The sequence below is a fragment of the Natator depressus genome, chromosome 7, assembly GCF_965152275.1.
Source record: "Natator depressus isolate rNatDep1 chromosome 7, rNatDep2.hap1, whole genome shotgun sequence".
In the NCBI taxonomy this organism is placed as follows: domain Eukaryota; kingdom Metazoa; phylum Chordata; order Testudines; family Cheloniidae; genus Natator; species Natator depressus.
The window spans coordinates 59,415,155-59,435,164 of record NC_134240.1 but is presented as its reverse complement, the minus strand read 5'-3'; the positions used below and the strand labels follow the sequence as shown (position 1 = coordinate 59,435,164).

The following is a 20,010-nucleotide window of genomic DNA, read 5'->3' as shown; positions in this document are numbered from 1 at the left end:
GACAGGGAGAGTGGTGGCAATATCATCCTGCAGCGTGCTCCATACTCAGCGTGTTCAGAGCAGTCACAGGCTGGTCACAAAGAGCTACAGAACAAGGTAAATCAGCCACGTCCATCCGTTCTCAGGACCGTCAGCCCACCTCCAGTCAGACCTGAATTTGGATCCCAGGACCACCAATCTCCCTGCAGCATCCACTGACATGAACTGAGGGCCACTGCCACTCTGCGCTGCGTCTGAACTGTTGGCCCAGCAATTATCAGCTCCGGCTCCCCTTTACCAAATCCTGTGAGCCTCTGAGTGCCCCCGATAGGAACATTCCTGCTGGGGGGGCAGAGCTCGTGAGACACATTGCAGGAGCCAAACGCGGGTGTGAAGGGAACAATCAGAACACATCTCACTTGGTGGAGAAATTTGCCTTATGGGTGAAATGAATAGGGACTATTTAACTCCCTAATCATAGACACGTTTCCCATTCAAAGCATTGCACCAACATTAAGTACATCCTCTCAACAACCCAATCACGTAAATATCTTGATCCCCATTTTAGATGGGGAAACTGAGGCACGGAGCAGTGACATGACCCGCCCAACATAACACACCAAGCCAGTGGCAAAATGGGGCACAGAACTATGAATTCTGCCCCTGCGTTTAGACCACGCTGCCTCTCAGCAAGTCTATATTGATCCCCATGGGCGGATCCATCCCATTGCATGTATGTGCTTGGCTGGATGATGCTATGAATCCCTTGCTGAGATCAGTGGGTTGCTCTTGATCTGGAAAGTTACTGACTCAGCTTTTAGCCAGCATGAATGTACTGCCCAGTGCGGCTACATCCCTGTACCAGGAAGAATTTCAGTTACATTCGTGTTTAAGGACTGGTGGTTTGGTGGAAAATTCTCCCCAGGCAGAGAGGGCCAGCACTAGGCTCAGGCACCACTTTAATCCCATCAAAACCCTCACAGTAGGGCTCCAATGGGTCTTTATCCTGTACAGGGGGGACTTGCCCCCTTGGTGAAAGTGTATAAGGGGAGCTTCCACACGGAGCAGGCGCCACGCGCAGTTCCTTTGTCTGCATATTTGATAATGATGGCCGAAGAAGTACCTCTTCGGCTGGAAATGGGTGGGCGGGTGTGTAGTGTACAAAAGGCCAAGCCCACATCCACCCATCCATCCATCCAGAGCATTGGAGTCTTTGCCCTTTCTTTGGCAGGAGCAACTAAGCTGCTGCTGGTAAATCCCAGCCTGTGCAGGAACAAACAAAGGGGCCCCCAAGGTGTCCAAGGCACAAGGAAGATGGTGATTGATTCATCCAGCGAAGGAGGTGTACAACCAAGAGCCTCCAAGCTGCTTTCTGAAGCCCAATGGGCAGGCTGTAGAATGGTTTAAGTACATAAATAGCCTGGAAGCTTTCAGGGAGTGACGGAAAAGACCTGCTTTTGGCCTCAGAAATGCATGGGAAAGCTTGAGATCTTCTGAGGGATGGAGCTGGGGTTATTTATGGACACGTTCCCGCTTGGCGGGGCTCATCCTGCAGCTCTATTACACGTGGCATTGGCTCCAAAAGGCCATGATGCAAACCAGTAAAGCAAGAGCCATCACTCAAGTCACCACATGGCTTACAAGGGTGAGGGGGTTTGAGCATGTAAAACCGTAGGAGGTGAGGCTGGCCATGGGGAAGGAGCCCATGGATACTGAGGGTCTCTGATCTCCTCCTGGTGTTAGAGCAGTGTCATTCCTTGACGCCAGTGATGTTACTCCTGACAGTGGCAGGGTCATGAAAGCACAGTCAGGCCCTAGTCCCTCCAGTGGTCCCTGATGCACGCAGTACCTCGGGGGGCATTTCACTCCACAGACTGTCCGCACTGTGCCTTTCACGGTGATGCAGGAGCTTGGGTCACAGGTGAGGGTGTGTGCAACAGGCACTTCCCGCCCCATCCCTGTGTGGCCGGAACTAGGAAGCATTGCAAGGGGCAGAGGTTGGAACTCTGCAGGAGAGGAAGCAGCAAGGGGTCCTGGACGCAGATTCACTTGATCTTCAGGCTCAGTTCAGATGAATCTCTGGTGCTTCTGTGTGCTCCCCGCAGACTCTCTGGCTGGGAACCTGGGCTCTGGAGATCCAGAGGCTTTCCCTGCCAGGCGTCCGGCACTGCCTTGCGTGGGCTGACTCTGAGAAGGCAAGAGGAGAGGGGCACTTTGGCATCTCCTCGCAGCAGAAGGTGCTTCTGCTCTGGGAAAGGCTCTCCATTCACATGCCTGTTCCTCACTGATCCGTTCCCTTGGTGAAGCAATGACTCCTCCCAGCATAGTCGGATGCAGTGCAGGAGACGGTAAGGCCTGATCTTCCTGACTAAGTTGCCCCCCCGACCAGTTTTTCTTCTCTGAATTCCTTTTCTCTTGTGGCACTGTCAGGAGGGACTTGGAGACACAAACGATTGGCAGCAGCATTCACAGAGCTGCCAGCACCTGGCTCTGGCCCCATGCAGCATTGACAGACTCACTAGCCACAGCGCTTGCCCTTCCGGTTGAATTTCACCAGATCACAATAATGGCTCACCAAGTGTCCTCCTAGCCGCTGCTCCTCCTCCTTCCCAGCCTGTGCTGTTTGGTGCTGGAGGATGTTCCTCCTCCTGCACGTAATCAACACTTCTCAGATCCACTGCAGTTCTAAGCAAGCTACAGATGAACTGCTTGGGATCGAGGAAGGCTCAATTAGCCTGAAATCTTAGTCATGCCTTCTAAGCACAGGCGTGCACTGGTGGTGTGGGGTCTTTGGCAAACAGCCTCCCTCTCCATGGGAAGTGCATCCTGACCTTAGGATTTTCTAGAGTCTCACTGCATGGGCCTGCTTTATTTATCTAGCTGTGCTGGTGTAACTTTTGGATGGGCTAGAGCAGTGGTTTTCAAACTGCGGGTCGCGAGCCAGTACGGGGCGTGGAATGTAAGGCACTGGGTTGCGGTGGCTCTGGTCAGCACTGCTCACTGGGCCGTTAAAAGTCCCATCGGCGGTGCTGCCCAGCTAAGGCAGGCTAGTTCCTACCTGTTTTGACACGGCGCTGCACCCTGGAAGCGGCCAGCAGCAGGTCTGGCTCCTAGGCAGGGGGGTCCACGGGGCTCCATGTGCTGCCCTCTCCCTGAGCATTGGCTCCACACTCCCATTGGCTGAGCTGGGGGGGCAGTGCCTGGGGCAGGAGCCACGTGGAGAGGCTTGTGCGCTTCCGCCTAGGAACCAGACCTGCTGCTGGCCGCTTCCGGGGCGCATCGTGGTCCGCAGTGCCAGGACACGCAGGACGCCTGCCTTAGCACCCCCACTGCGCCACTGACTGGGAGCTGCCCGAGGTAAGCCTGTGCCCCAACCCTGCACCCCAATCCCCTGCCCCAGCCCTGAGTGCCCCCCAAACCCAAAGCCCCTTCCTGCACCCCAAACCCCTCATCTCTGGCCCCACCCCAGAGCCTGCATCCCCAGCCCAGAATCCTGACCCCCTTCCGCACCGCAACCCCCTGCCCAGCCCAGAGCCCCCTCCCACACCCTGAACCCCTCAGTCCCAGCCCTACCCTCTGCCCCAGCCCTGAGCCCCCCCCGACCCAAAACCCCTCATCCCCAGCTCCGTTAGGTTGTGGGCATCAACAATTTTCTTCAACTGGGTCGCCAGAAAGGAAGTTTGAAAACCACTGGGTTAGAGTTCACTGCATTGCCCTTCTCCAGAGCCTAAAAAAACCCAACGCCTCCCCTAGAAAAGCAGCCGGAGACCCAGAATTTAGTCTCTATGGATTTTCAGCAAGGATTGGTCAGGGTCAACCTCCCCACGTCCAAATCCCAAAAGGAACAAAAGAAACGAATTTAAGTAAAATCTTATGATAAAGAAACAAACAGTAATGTAATTTTTACAATATAACATGGCTATTGTATAGTTCACAGACATTATCTTCACAGTTATACATAAACATACATAAAGAAAACAAATTAAAATCTGAACAGGTCAGTCGCCACAGAAACACAGTGAGAAGAAACAGAGTTCCCAAAAGCGTAGGGAGCTTGTATGTCTCAGTTAGAGTCTTTGATCACCAAATCTATACAGTCTGCTGAGTCTAAAACATCTTCCCTCCACTTGCTTGTAGGAATCTTCAGCTGGCATCCAGGCAGACTCTTCCTCTGCTGAAATCACTGCTAGCCAGTCAGGTAACTGATTAACCAATCAGTCCGTTAAGTGTATAGAGTTTAAAAAAAAACCTGCTGCAAGATGCTTCAGCATTAGGGAAACCAGCCTGCTTTCTGCTCCCCCTGGGCTCAGCTTCCCTGCAGTCCACACAGGGCATACGGCCTTGTGCAAAGCAGCTGCCCTGACTAGTTGTCCTCCTGGAGTCTGACCCCACAACAGGGAACCTATTGGAGCTGACCCCAAACTACCACACCCAATTCCAGAAATTTATGGATGTGCAGGGCTAAATCTGCCTATCAACAATGACTCAGACACAACTCACTCCTACCCCGCCGAAACGGGTCTCCTAAAGAGATATCTCCCTATTAGGTGCATGGGTTACACTGACAAAATTGATATTTAGTACATGTAAGAGCAGGGGTGAAAGTAACTTAAAGGACTTACCGGTGCGCTGGAGTCCTGATCAGGGGGTGGAGCCTTGACCAGAAGGGGCAGGGCCTCAACCAGAAGAGGTGGGGCCTTTAGAGCCCCGGGCCCTTTAAATCAAGATTTAAAGGACCCCGCCCTTCACCACAGTGATTTAAAGGGCCCGGGGCTCCAGTTGTGGTAGTGGCGGCTGGGAGCCCCGGGCCCTTTAAATCACTGTGGGAGCTACCAGCTGCAGAGGTGGCTGGGAGCCCTGGGGCTTGGGAGTCATTTAAAGGGCCTGGGGCTCCAGCCTCAGCTACCGCAGCGGAGCCTTGGGCCCTTAAATTGCTGACCGAGGCCCACTGCCAGAGCCCTGGCATAGCAGCCGCGGCCAAGGGCTCTGGTGGTGGTTTAAAGGGCTGGGTGATTTAAATCACCACCTGGGGAAGCTGGTCTGGTATGGCGCACTGGCTCTTGCTGGTACGCCGTACCGGATCGTAGTGGCTTACTTTCACCTCTGTGTAAGAGGTCACTATAGGTTTAATAATCTGAAGAAGCAGCCTTGAGAATGTTCAGAAGCTGTTCAAAGATTGGAGGGGGAAAAAATCACCCAAGAGATGGGAGAAGTGAGAAGTGCTAGAGCTGGGCTGCGAAGTTTGTGTCCAGATCTAATCTTTGCTGGCTGCTGGGGTCTGAATGATGGCGTGGCCCATTACAGAGATGGGCTCGAGATGAAGTCCAGATCCAGATGTGAACCCTCACATAAGTGGGAGGTATTTAGATGTGGGACTTTGGTTCAGGCTCATCTCTAATATTCACCCAACTGAAACCTCCTTCAAATGCAGCTCTGCTCTGAAAAGGGACTGGGTGAAAACTGTGTGGGATTCAGGGTGACTGTCCCTCTCTGACTTCCCAACCTCAGGCCTGATTTCCCACTGCCCTGCACCTCGTGTAGTTATATACAGCAGTGCAGTGCGCACGCAAGAAGCTGCTGTGCTGCTCTGGTAGCGATTTACACCAACTAGTGACTAAATACTGTGCGGGCCAGTGGAGAATCGGGCCCTGTGTCCGCTCAGGTTACAGGCGAACAGATGTATTTTCCTAACTGCCACACCTACAAGCTCAGCCTGGGATCTGAGAATCAAGCTGGAGGCAGCAGTAGCAATGACAAATGTTCTGTCAATTAAAGGCCAGCCCTTGGGAAGAGCTGACATACTGGGTACACCAGTCTGGAGCAGGAGGAGGTGTGTGGGATTGACACAACAATCCTGGCCTCTCAAAACTCGGAAGCCACTACAGTGATTTGAAAAAAACTGCTTTAAAACTACTGGTGGGCTGAGCCCCCTTCTAGTACCCCTAGCCTAGGTCAAAGGAACTGGTTTTCCAGAAAAAGTCAGTTTCTATTTTTAAATGAAAGTACTGAAAACGCTTTAATTACATCAGGCTTGGTTTTGCTCTCCCTTCTACCGGTGTAAATCAGGAGCAGCCCCATTCACACCAATGAAGCTTGACTGGTGTAAAATGGGTATGAGGGAGGTAAGAATCAAGCCCATTGTTTCTCAATGCAATGCTTTTACGCAGGCCTCTAACTGTACAAGTCCCATCTGAGCCCTGCCAGCACGTCACAGGTGTTCAACACATGAGCAGGAGACACCTGGGAGTTTATTACGTGACCCCCTATGTCACCTCCCATGCTGCATCTGTTAGAGATTTGTCTTCGTTTGTTCATTCAAAGTGCACTGTGGCTAGCCGCAGTCTGCCTTGCAATTGCTGTAAATAGGTATGTAAAGTGCAATGCTAGACAAAGCCATAGCTCAGCATTAGGGCCAAGAAGTCCACTGGCCCCATATGGCTGGTCCTTCTTCCATTCCTGTTGCAGGCTGGTGTGAGATGTTTAGTGGCAGCGTTGCAGCTGGTAGCTCTGGGACGTATAGATCTGTTATGCAAGCATCACCATATGGGTGCACCACTCCATCTCCTGGGCCTTCATCATCCTGATCCTGAGAGATCCTGACCAGACTGGGCCAGAGTGACAGACCCAGATGCCATCACCACCTCCCCCAGCTCTGGCTGAACCATAACCACCACCTGGGTTGTGAGACGTTGTCTGCCCCTCCACATGTGTCCTTTTCCTTCCCCACCATATCTTCTCTTTCTATCGCTCACCTCTTTCCTTCTGTCTAATGAAAGCCGGCTGAGCCTGGCAGGACTGTATATTTTGAAACAATGCTGGGAGCCTGTGAGCAGAAAGGCAACTAACAGCATTGCCAAAAGCAGCCTGATGCTGGGACAAGTTTCCAGGTCTGAGCATGGCTTGTAAGACCATTTGTTTTTCCAGCAGTGAGGTTACATGTGAAAGTCAACACCAGAGACAGAAGCCACATTTTCTATCTTTGTTGGTCTTTTCTCTCCCCTTTGTGTGTGTTCATCTGGTTTTGTCTTCTTAGGAAATGGAATTGAACTTTAGCAAGAACAGCAACAGCAGCTCTAGCCCGTCTCTGCTAATTTCATCTCATTTCCTCCAAAAGGACAGTTATTACCATCTTTGATACCGTCTAAGACTGTCAAACAAGGGGAGGGGATTCCTTCTAAAAACTCGCTCCAGGTAAGGGGAAAGGAAACAAGGGATGCTGGTAAAACGAAAGCCTGATTTAATTCTTTAATGCTTTAACAATTTTCCCTTCTTTTCTGTATCTTTAGCAAAAAGTTAAATGGATGTTTCATGGTGTTTTTGCCATGGTACTAAGCAGGCTGAGGTCTCTGTATACCGAACCCCATACCTTGTTTAGTAGTGTTAGTGTAGGACTGTGACAGTGTTATGTTAACAACTTTGATTATTTGGGCCCATATATTCCATCTAAATTAATGCAATAGCCCGCAGGCGGGTCAGACATGGCTGGGGCAGAGGGTTGGCTGGCGCGTCTCAGTGGAGCACCTGACAAAGAGACGGAGTGTCTACTTAAGAGAGGGCTGCAGGGGACTGACCATCACCATATGGAAGCAGAACATGCAGGAGAGAGAGAGGGCAGGAGGGACGCTGCCCAGCCTGAAAAGCTGACAACCCTCAGACTCTCAGAAGGGGTGAGCTCAGACTTGGGAGATGGTGTCTCAGGATTATTGGTTGTTTTCAAAGATCTGTAACTTGAGTTACATTAAGAGTAAAGTTACTGTGGTTAAGAAATTCCTTTGCTAACCCTGTGTTCCTGCCACCTTGTCCCTGAAGGGGTTAAACTAGAAGCCCAGAGAGACCACAGCTTAGGTGGAGCTCTGGGGAAGTGTGTGCAGGCAACTAGAGGGTTTGGAGGTCTCAGACACTGAAGTCAGAATCCAAGATGGCTGAGAGGCAGTGCCCCACAGTCCAGGGAAGGCTCTCAGACAAGAAGTCTGAGCCAGGGTGTGTGTCCTGTAGACCCAGAGCTAGACTAACCTCAGTCCAGATGCAGCTGGCTTGGAACCATGTGGGACCCAATGATTGGGTCCACTCACAACAGACTGGTGACCATACGGTGGGGTGTGGGGCCAGGTTCTAACACTCGCTGGCTGAGCGAAGTGAGGCTTGGCAGTCCCCTCAGCAGCATTTCTCTGCGTGTCTGTCTGTAACACGATAACTTGCGCAAACCCCGTCCGATCAGTTCCACAATTTCAGGGAACGTGCTGGGATTGGTGGGAAGAGCCCTGTTGATTCTGGGAACCATCGGAAAACCAGCACCCTGGAAAAGCCTGATTTCCACACCCCGCCCATTTGGTACTGCAAGCGAAGGAGCATTGTGACATCCAAGGTAATGCAGCCAGTCACTACGCCCTCCCTCCAGTTCATTTGCGTACTGCAATCCCATTGGTTGACATGAGTCAGCCAATGAAACAGCAGGTCAGGTCTGAGCTGCGTTGACACAGTTGGGGGGTTCAGGACTGGGATAGCCGGAGCTGGTACAGATGTACTGGCTGAGAAAGAATGAGGCCGGATATTTGCACTGTGACTCCCTCCACACTAGCCCTGGCTCAGGCAGCATCATTTACCTTTGCCTAGTCACAACAGTTTATGTTCATCTAAACCGCGCCGTTTGGTGCTGCAGCCAAATGGGCACTGGCCAGGGGAGTGAAGACCATGGCAGGAACAGCCTAATTTCCACTAACATCGAGTGGCTGGTGGATTTACGTAAGGTTCTAATCCTGCTGGGGAGCTTCTGGGTCCTGAGGAGGGGCAATGGGGGAAGAGACACATACGGTTAGGGGAACGTGTTGATTTGGATGAAGTTTTCATTGGAAACCCAGCAGGCAGGCTGCATGCCAGCCAGCCAATCAACCAAGCAGGAGACCCTGATGGGTGCAGTGAGCTCAGGCTACAGGAACAATGGCGTAGGAAACCCTCTAGTAAATAATGATTAACGTGACCTTGTAAATCACAGCAGGCTAACCAAGGTTTCAATACCTCTTTGAATTACTTTCCCTTCCTCACATACTAGCACAAGGCTTCCAGGCAAAACAGTAGCAGATCAGTTCAGTAGGGCTGGCCACTGACTTTGTGCAGGTATCACTTATACAATAAAAGGGGCAAGGCAGAGAAGAACCAGGCCCATTGACTTCAGCAGAGTTACTCCTGATTTATACCTGTGTTGGTGAGAGAATGAGACCCATGTATCGCTTACAGAGTTTTGAACTCTCACAGTATACATATGCAGCAATCAATCATTCACAATTGCTGTCACTGCAAACTACATTCAAATTATAAACTTTATTTTAGGCGTGATTGAAAATTGTTTTGTATCTCCATTGGTAATAGGATCCAGGCCTCCAGGTCACTGATGACCCCATCATGTCATTCCTTTCCATGTGAAGGAGTCCATTGGGTGGGTGACTTTCAGGATCAGGTCCTTCTACTCAGCCCAGATCGGTATTGAGTGAAAGTTGCTATCAGCTGATGCCAGTTAGGTGGCTTATGTGATATAAGCTGGTGGTGCTATTCCTTGACCTGCTTCTAGCTGGGCGGAGACCAACAATTCCACTTAGCGAAGACTTTCTAGGCTTTGACATGTGTACTTGTTCCGATGTGGATTGAAAACAACCCCTTTCCAAAGCTTTTGCAAAATGGAATTTTGTTGAAATGTCCATTTACGGAATGAAATTGTCTGGTTTTCTATTTGAATTGACCAGAGAGTCCAGCCGGCAGCTTGGGAAGCCTTCCATCCAAAATGGCCTTAAAATCGATATGTCTCTGCAAAAGATTTCAATTTCAGCAAACGGCATTCCCCAGCAGAAGCACGCTTCACTGAAACTGTTCTACCTAGCTCCACTGCCAGAGCAATTTGTCCCTCTGATTAGCGGCCTCAGCAGACAAGCCAAGGATTTAAAGAGCTTAAAGATTGAACTACTGTCCCCTTCCACCCTAGAGATGCCCAGGTCAGCGCTGAGGAAGCACAGGGCTCTGCCCCATGGTGTTGCTCTCCTACGGAGAATGAATGCCATTCTCCAGCACTGCCCGCTGAAGCAGCACTGAATTCACACACACAGGTCGTGTCCTCAGTAGATTTGGCGGCTGCTCTGGGTGATTTATGTGTGTGTTTAACCTCCAGACTGATCATATTGGTCTCCTGCATGCCATGAAGGACAATGAGGCGGAGGAGCAGGGAGTGGTACAGGCTCCTTATCTGTCATGGCTGGGTCACTCCGCATAAATACCCAGGAGTTGCAGGCCACCCATTAACAGAGTGTTTCCAGGCCTCCCTCTCCAGCAAAGCCCTCCCTGAGAAAGGTATATCAATTCAGTGCCCTCTGGTGGTAACAACTGATGCTCTAACTGAGATGAGGACAGAACCAGGGATCGCTTTCCCAGGGCTGATGCGCAGTTCCTGACCCCTCTGTCCTCTTTGCCTGCTCCACTCCCCTTGCTCCCAGAGGGGAAGGAGTCAGTAGCAAATATGGAGTTATCTGCCTGCTTGTATTACAATGGCAAGATGGTTCAAATGGCCAGGAATTTGGGGTGCCCAAACTGAGACACCTGAAAGGGGACTGCTGGTACAGAAGCACTGAGCATCCACCCTCTGGCAATCCCTTTCAGGTGTGTCCAGGGGGCCCCCCACACCCACCACTCACTGTGGAGATAGGTCACTGTCCTGAGCCTGTCCCGTGATTTCCCAGCAGCAGGTTGGAGGAGATGAATGATGTGCAGCGGGGCAGGGCCCAAGATCTCCCCTGAGCTTGGAGGGTTTGAGTCTCCAAACTGGGATTCTGGCAAGGCCAGCTTCAATCTTGACAATGGCCTCTGCCTGGCACATCCCTCCCAAAATGGCCTCTGCCCGGCGCGTCCCCTCCCCCCACCCCTTCCAAAATGGCCAAGGAAGGGCGTGAAGATATAATACTGTAGTACTGCTGGCTGTTTATGTGGTTTGGATCTCTTTGGCTTTCACTGATTGTTTTAATAGAAGTCACCAAAGCTTTGCTTTGCCCTCAGTGGGAGGAACTTTGCCGTACACGATGGAGGTTTCCTACAAGATACTGAATGTATCACTTTTAATTCTGTGGATCCCGATTCTGGCCCAAGAACCCTGTTACCCCCAGCTCGTTAATTAGTATCAGTTGGCAAACAACACAATTATTATTAACCATGACAAAGGAACAGGATGCTGCCTGAGCCAGGGCTAGTGTGGGGGAAGTCACAGTGCAAATATCAAGCCTCATTCTTACTCAGCCAGTACATCTGTACTAGCTCCTGCTATCCCAATCCTGAACCCCACAACTGTGTCAACGCAGCTCAACCTTGACAGTGTGCCAGCTAGCACTGGGGTGTTCTCAGGGTCACATCACTCCCCTTTTCCCTCTGCTGCCCCCTACTCACAGTTTGTTGTCTGAAGTCAGTGAAGTCCCAGAGCCCAGGGATACATTCAGGTGGGTACATCTCCCACCCCAGAGGAGAGCGATGGCACACCCTCTGTCACTGGTTGCCAGCACCGGGCCATTGCTGTCACCTCTGTGTTGCTGCAGTGCCGTATCTGGAGGTTCCTCCATCTAGTTTAAGGACTTCAGCTCTTAGTTATTTCATGGGATAGTGGGGAACCCCACCGGTGCCACCTCCTCTGTATTGTCTTTCACCAGAACATGGTCCCACACCAGATCTAAGGCTCAGCCCCCCAGCCAGCTTATTGGTGATTTCAGCTCTTTGAACACTGGAGAGAGACAGACATGCCAAATCCATGAAAAAAATGCAGAAATTGGGCTTGTTTTTGGCTTAATTGGCTTGTGAGTTGCTTGTTGGCTAGTTTTTGGCTTGTAGCTTGTTGAGCTTGTAGCTTGTTGCGTCTTTTTTTTTGATCGGCTCCCAACAAACAGGGGCAAGGGTGGGGGCAAGCAGGGGCAAGGGGGAAGAGAGAGTCAGGGTGCACAGTGGGCCCACCACAGTTCCAGACTACATGCTGGGAGGATCTAGTCACATTGAGTGTTGGGGTTCTTAGAGATTGGCTTGTTTTAGCCTTGTTTTGAAATGGGATTAGTTTGATTATTGTGAAAGTCGGGTGCTTATTTACCGCGTGAAAGTTAGCAACTGGAGGGAGAGGGCCAAACAGCTTTTGGAACTCTTTAACCAGAGTCCACACTACTATGCAGGAATACCTATCTCACCCCCATTCGCTTGGATTTGGCATCATTACCCCCTGCTTAGGAAGTGAGGTTAAATTAGGGGGACCCCTCCCCCCGGCAATTAGGACATATTGAATACAGTTCTGCTGCCCTTTGCTCATACAACAGGGATAGCAACATTGCATTACCCCTGCATCAAAGATTATAGTGAATTTTAACTCAAAACAACTGAAATTGATCCTTTTGGCCAAGCAGGCTGGTCTGCTGATCATTTAGGCAAAGTAAGTGTGTCTGTGCAAATTTGGTCTGCTCCTAAAGGCTTTTCCTCCCAGTTCATCAACAGATGGCAGAGGTGATCTCATTCAGACCACTGCTTACATCTGTGTGCACTGAAGTTTGTCTTTTCCACCTGAAATGACCACACACACTTTGGCCGAGGAGTGGAGGAGAAGATAAAAAGTCAAAAGATTGGCTAAAAAAACATTATTTGAGATTTTGGGGCCATTCTTATGATGGAGGGGGCAGTCTGACTCATGATTATTGCTCTTTTGAGGTTGGCAGTACTAGTGAGACTGGGAAGTTTGGGGAGGACATGTCATGTTTTTCGTATGTAATACCGTGGTTGAATCCCTGCTTTAAGTGCAATATTCAACTCAACTTCAACTATGGAACCAAAGCTGGAACCTCCATAGCACGCAGTCCGGGAGACCATACAGCTCTCTTAGCCAGCATTCTTCTAGGAAGAGAGTAGAATTCTTCTATGCTTTGACTTAGGCCTCATTAGCTAAATCAGACCTAGAGGACTCACTGAGCACGAGGAGGGCAGCCCCTGGTGCTCTGCTGGGCTGAGAGCTGGGGAAAAAGAGAATACAAAAATCCTGGAGGCAATTCCCACTGCAAAACTCCTGTGTAGATGAAAAACCAAAGCTCATAGGACTGAGCCAGACATTGATGAAGGAGAAAACTAATTTCCCCCTGTGGTGGGGCTAGCAGTCCAGGAAACCCAGCCCTCTGGGACAGATGTATATTTCTGCATGTTAACTGAAAACCTCACTGATCGGAGACCTCCCTAAATCCAGGATCTCCCTATTAAGTATTCAGCTGGATTGTTTTAATGAGATATCCTGTTGTGCTGCAGACAATGTCTATGGTTAGGGCTTTTCAAGTCCTTCCTCATCCCCTCCCCAGTGGCAGGGAAGGGTAGCTAAAGGCACGGCCTGTGTTTTGACTATGCCATATAACCTGCTGACCGTTTGTAATCTCCCCGCTGCTGGTTCTGCTCTCGCTGATCCCAGTGCAGATCAGAGCGAGCGCCCCTCAAGCCACTGCTAACTGAGTCTAAAGCTGACAGGAGGCCAGAATCAGGCCCCATGGTGTTTCCCAGTGAAGCAATAATTACACGTGACGTGCAGTGGTTCAAGATTTCCATTCTCTCTTTGATTCTTCTCTGGGATTACAGTCTGTGTAAAGAACAGAATTTGAGAGCAGTAGGACTTGTCTTTTCCTCTTCTAATGCTGTCACTTAAAGTGGAAAGGGGGGGGTGTCTCAGGTCTGAGGGGTAAACTACAGCCTTGAGCATTAGGAGAGCTGGATTCTATCCCTGCTGCTGCCACAGACTTGCTGTGTGGTCTCAGGCAAGTCAGTTAACCTCTTTCTGTGCCTCGGTTTTCCCCATCTGCAAAATAGGGCAATAATACCTACTTCAAAGGGGTGGGAGGCAGCTTTAATACAGTCATAAAAGGAAATAGCTTAGAGCGCTGTAGGCTCCAGGAGCGGCCTAAGAGCAGTGTAGTGCAAGCACTGATCTATTGCAGTCTCTTTGATACATGCACTTAGTGAGAATACAGTGCATTGGAAAGGAAATGCCGGCGTGTCGGGCACTGGTGGGAGATGGAGCATCCTGGCAAACGCTGTTTGAAGGACTCATGTTGCCCTTGTCCTGAGCGAAGGAGGTTGAGGGTTAAGCTCTCGGCCCACAGCAGGTCTCAGCGGTAATGCCCCACTATCCCAGAAGGAGCTCTGTGAGCGCAGAGGGAGCAGGGGCTGCTAGAGCCAAGACGTGCTGTGCAGATCTGAGAGCAGGGTTCTGCTCTGAGCAGGGCCGCAGTGTCCTACAAGGAATGCGGCCTTCCAAAAAGTGTGAACGTGCTGATTGCTTCAAATAAGAATCTTCTAAGCTGACCAAACCAGTCTGCAGCAAGCACTTGGACGCTGGGGGGCGGAGCTGGGTGGACGGCCCTAGGCACTCGGCATTGGAGCGAGATCAGTCAGGATGGATACAAAGGGTTTTCTGTAATTGCCTTTGTGGGAGTCCAAGCCCCTTTCTCTCTGAATTTTAGGGGCGGGCCCAGCAACTTGGGAAACGCTCTTCCTCCTAAACAAGGAAGCAGGTGCCTGCACTGGCCTCGTGTGCTCAGAGTCCATCCCTGTGAGGGAGGAAAGACGGGGCGTTGAACTGGTGCTAAAGCACTGTTGGTGGGAAAGCACACAGATCTCTAACAGAGCAGCAGGAGACCTGGGGTGAGTGTACTGGACAGTTAAATCCTCCCTTCCTGCAGGGCTCATGCCATCACTCGGCAGCTGGTGCTGCACACCTTCAGCCTGCCAGCAAGGCCGGTCTGGGTTTAGGGCCTGGGGTCTAGGGTTACCAACTTTCTAATCACACAAAACTGAACACCACCTCCCCACCCCTTCTCCAAGGCCCCACCCATTCCCCACTCTTCCCCACCCTCACTCACTTTCACTGTGCTGGGCAGAGGGTTGGGGTGTGGGAGGGGGTATAGGCTCTGGGCTGGGGCTGCAGGCTCCAGGGTGGGGCCGGGGATGAGGGGTTTGGAGTGCAGGAGGGGGTCCTGGGTTGGGGCAGGGGGGTGGGGTGCGGAGGGTGAGGGTTCCAGCTGGGGGCGTGGGCTCTGGGGTGGAGCCGAGGGTGAAGGGTGTGGGAGGGGATTCCAGGCTGGGGCAGGGGATTGGGGTGTGGGGGGTGAGAGCTCTGGCTGGGGGTGGGGCCAGGGATGAGGGGTTTGGGGTACAGGAAGGGTCTCTGGGCTGGGGCAGGGGTTGGGGTTTTTGTGTGTGTGTGTGAGGAGAGAACTCCAGTTCAGGGTGGGGCCAGGGATGAGGGGTTTGGGGTGCAGGAGGGGACTCCAGGCTGGGACAGGAGGTTGAGGTGCAGGGTCCCAGTGGCTCTTACCTTGGCTCCAAGGAAGCATCCCCCAGGTTCCTGCGGCCTCTAAGCATATGGGCGGCCAGGGAGGCTCTGGGCATTGCCTTCGTGCCTGCAGGCACCACCCCCTGCAACTCCCATTGGTCGTGGTTCCTGGCCAATGGGAGCTGCAGAGCCAGTACTTGGGGTGGGGGCAGCGTGCTGAGCCTCCCAGTCCCTGTCTGCCCCAGTGCCTAGGGGCTGCAGGGACCTAGTGGCTGCTTCCGGAAGCCACGCAGAGCCAGGGTAGGTAGGGAGCCTGCCTTAGCCCCAAATTCCCACTGTGCTGCCGACCGGACTTTTAACAGTCAAAAACCGGATGCCTGGCAACCCTACTGGGGTCCCAGTACTGAGAACCCACCTGTGATGGGGTATTCACCCCACACCAGCCTGGAAAGAGCTAATGAGGCTGAGGAGGCCAATTAACTTGATAGGCCACAGCTGAGGAGACTGAGGCTGGCTGAGCAACCCTTCACTGGGGACAAAGCCCAGCTGAAGAGGAACAGGTGGGGCTATGATAAAGCCAGGAAATTGGCAGCAGAAGGGACTGCAGCGTTGGGGCTGTCAGTCACTCTCTGGCCATAGGGAGGGAGACGAGGAAACCAGGGGGAGAGGAGCAGTCCTGGGGTCCTGGCCCTGAGGGAAGGGTGCTCCCATAGGAGGGGGGAGAAAAAGCTTGGTAGAGGTGAGTAGGTGCAACCTGGGGAAACAGGAGCAAGGTTGGGTCTGTGCAGGCCTTGGCTGCTGGTTGTAGGGTCCTTGGGCTTGAACACGGAGTAGCAGGTGGGCCCGCGTTTTTCCCTACCAGCCCCTGGGGAAGTGGCACAGACCCGCAGTGGAGCAGGAGATTGCCTGGGACAGTCGTCCTGTGGGACTTTGGTACCCTGAAGGGGGATGGCTATAGTGACCTGGCTGGAGGGCTGAGCCATGGAGGGAGAGCACACTGACTTGCAGGGAGAGAGAGTGGCAGGGCGTGTGAATGAGCAGCAGAAGGGGGTGTAGGACCTGCAAAGAGCTAATCCCCAGAGCGACCAGGAGGGGGTGCCCCAGAGGTGAGTGAACCCCATGACACAGCCTCATAAAAGCCAGCTCCTCCCAGGGAGAAAGGGTGCCTGTTTAGAGTTCTAGAACTGCTCCAAACCTACGGGGCTCCGTAGGCGACTGGCACCAGGGCAGCGCTCAGGTGGCAGCGTGAGGTAAAGGACCAAGGGAAGCCGCACATCTCCTGGTGTGGTCTAACGCTGGCTGTGTGGGAATACGAGGATGCAGCGGGGCTGTGGCAGCAGGGGAGGGTTGTGCAAAGAGCACACAGCGGGGGTTGAGGAGGATGTCTGGCAAAGGGGTGGGGGGTAAGTGGGGAACAGGGGCCAGGCATCACCATGTGGGGGGTATGGCTGAGGATCAGGGAGCAAGAGGGCAGGCTATGCTGGGGGAGAGTGTGTGTGTGTGCGCGCGCAAGCTCAGGTGAAGTTTTGAGCAAGAAGGAGGCAGGTTATTAGGGACCATTGCTCAGGGAGGGGGTTCAGGAGGGAGCAGCACTAGGACCTCATCCAGGCCAGACCCCTGCCCAGATGCCTTTCCTCTGGACATGCTCCCTTCCCCCAGGTGAGGGGCCAAGGGGTGCCCAGGTGAAATCCACGCTGCGGGGTGGGGGGCTTCCTGGCTGAGTAGATTCTGAAGAACAATTCAAACCCAAACCATAAGGCATTAGCCTAACCTGTCCTGGTAGTTACAGAACACACTACATAGTGCGTCCAGACAGAGACACTAGACACACCATCCCCTAGCTGAAGCATCATGGAATAACCCCAGCATGGGGTGCCGCTAGATGATTCTGTCCTCAGAACATTTATTATCCCGTCGGATGCCATCATGACCATTTTGCACCTAGCATTGATATCAGAGCTGGGTAAGCTCTGTGGCCTCTGATTTCCCAGATGGGGAAACTGAGGCACAGAGAGGGGAAGGGATTTTTTTTATGGTCACAGGGGGTTTCACAAGATCCTTCAATTACCTTAAATGCAAACTAGCTAGAAGTAGTCCAAAAGTTCAGCTATTTAGGTTCTACAGTGACCACCAACCTCACACCAGATGAAGAATTAAATGTTCGCATTAGAAAGGCTCCCACCACATTTAGCAGACTAACTAAAACAGCATGGAACAACTCAAAGCTTGCTAGTGTACCAAGCTTGTGTCCTCAGCACTCTCATGTCTGGTGGGGAAACATGGACAACTTATGCTCCTCAGGAGAAAAGGTTAAACAGTTTCCACCTATGTTGTTTATGCCACATACTCAACACCAAGATAAAGTCACCAACGCAGAGGTTCTTCGAAGGGCAAATTTACTAAGTGTGACAGCCCTGCTCAAGCAAAGACGACTGTGCTAGCTGGGTCATCTGAGTAGTTTGGAAAATGGACGCATACCCAAGGATATGCTATACGGGGAGCTATCAGAGGGAACAAGAACAACGGGACTTCCAAAGCTTCACTATAAAGACACATGCAACTGAGATATGAAGGGATTTGATTTGATCCTGACCAAGGGGAAATCTTGGCAAGTGATTGTAACAAGTGGCACCATCGTCTCCATCAGGGTATCAAAGTCCATAATAGAAGCTGGCTCCTACTGCCTGAAGAGAAAAGAGCCCGTAGGAAGCAAGCAGCTCCCAACCAATATACATATGTAAGGGGACTGTTGTCCCTTTACTAAAACTCAGTGGGGGTGTTTCGGTTGGCTAGCTCCCAGTACCAAAAGAAAGGCGAAGGGTCTATGGGAAATCAGGACCCTGAGACTGACAGTCCCCAGGAACAATGGGGAGAGGCCAATGCTCCTGGTCAGCCTGAATGACAGGGCGGGCAGGCGAATCAGGGAGTCAGGAGGCCAGGGAGGGTCCTGTTCTCCCTGTGAGCTGGAATTGCCTGGGTCAGACAGAGTGGGGTCAAGCTAACGAAAAAGCGGGGGCCCAAGCTGAGCTGGGGAGCAGAGCTGGGCCAGATCCAGAGGGGCCAGAAAAGCAGCCCAGGAAGCAGGTCAGTCCTGGGAGCAGTCACTGAAGCAGCCTGCAGAGCAGATCTGTTCTGGGAGCAGAGCTGCAGCAACCAGAGGCAGAGGGGCCAGAGAAGCAGCCCAGGGAGCTGGAGGCAGAGCAGCAGCCGCCGTGCTGAGGCAGAGTGGAAGTGGAGCTGGAACAGTCTGGAGCCAGGTGCGGTGAGCAGCTGGGGAGAGTGAGGGGGACCCTGGGCAGCAGGCCCAGCGCAGGGAGCCCAGTCAAGATGCCTGGCAGGCCAAACTTGGAGGGGGATTGTAACCCTGAGGGGGGACTGACGCTGGGAAGAAGAGTCCTGCCACCTAAAGCCTGAGGGCATGTAGCCACCACAAGAGCAAGTGTCTGACCCGCAGCATCCCTGCAGCACAGCCAGGGCCTGAGAGGGGGCCTGGGACTTGGGAGGAACAGACTGAACCTTCCTTACATTCCAGAGGCGCTGGCTGTGACGTCCTAGTGCCACAGAGCGGGGTGATGTGTTTTCCTTTAACCTTTCCCATTTTTTCCTTATTTTTTTAAATTGACTGCTGTTTAATAAATTGTATTTGCTTTTAACTGTATGTAATGATCAGTGGGTCAGTGAAGCACCCAGTGTGGAGAGAGCACCCTGGAGTGGGGACCCCCAAGCCCGTGCCCTAAGTGACCACAACAAGATTGGGGGTTGAGCCCCCCCCAGGAATCCTGGGCCCAGCCTTGTTGGGGTTACGAGGACTCTGCCACACAGGAGAGTGGAAGGGGAGCCCTTGAGGTCAGGCAGACCTCTGGGTAAAGGAAGTGGGAGCGAGGACTCAGATCCTTTCGCTTGCCCATTCGCTTGCGGGGTAGTGTATAAGCCAGGAAAGTTCCTCACAATAGCGGGACCATCCCCCTGCTTACACATACATTTGCAATAACTGCCAAAGATCATGCAAATCTCAGATTGGATTATTCAGTCACATGAGACATTGCAAACCATCTACATCATAGGCTGCAATTCCGTCTCCCACAGATGAAAGGATGCCAACAACATAATGAGTCTGGCTGAGCCCAGGGCAGCAGCCAATTCCCCCGACCCCCAGCCCAGCGTGGCAGGCTATCTCCGCTCCCTGGCTGCATTGCTCGGCTCCGTCTCAAACATGTGCTTGCTGCAGAGCTGCTCTGTGTGCTTGAGCTGGAACTGAGCTGGGCGTTCTAGCCAGCCACGTGCTGGCAGCCGGTTGGGAGTGCTGCCATTCAGCCCTTGGTGATCTTTATCAGGCTAGTTCCTGCTATTTACAAGTTGTGTTAAATCCCTGCAGCAGGCCATAAATCTTGGCTCTCTCTGCGGGGCGGGGAGGGGCGGTGGGTAGCAGCCCTGGAGCTAGGGGCTGTTATCTCATCAGGTCTCGCATGGGGCCCTCGCCTATCCCCCGCTGTGTGAGGCTCTGCCCTTGTCTCCCCACTGCTCCTATTTGCACCGTCACTGGACAGTCTCAGCTCCCCAGCACCTTCTGAGCCTGAGACTCCCTCTTCTCCAGCACATCAAGATCCAGCATAGCTCATCTCCTCCCCACATGCCCCGCCTTGTCCCTCCCCTCCATCGGTGACCCGAGCCTCCAGACCAGGTCTGCTGCTTCCACTACCCTCTTTGCTGCACACCGCTCCTGA

The 20,010-nt window shown here is 52.4% G+C and overlaps 1 long non-coding RNA gene across 1 annotated transcript; it reads left to right on the top strand.

Annotated features, from left to right (window-relative positions):
* Nucleotides 1-7,065: 7,065 nt before the first annotated feature.
* On the top strand, nt 7,066-14,605 carry LOC141991580 (uncharacterized). The gene is made up of 3 exons (XR_012640389.1): nt 7,066-7,170; nt 8,212-8,344; nt 14,475-14,605. It is a non-coding gene; the product is annotated as an uncharacterized LOC141991580 (long non-coding RNA).
* Nucleotides 14,606-20,010: the final 5,405 nt, after the last annotated feature.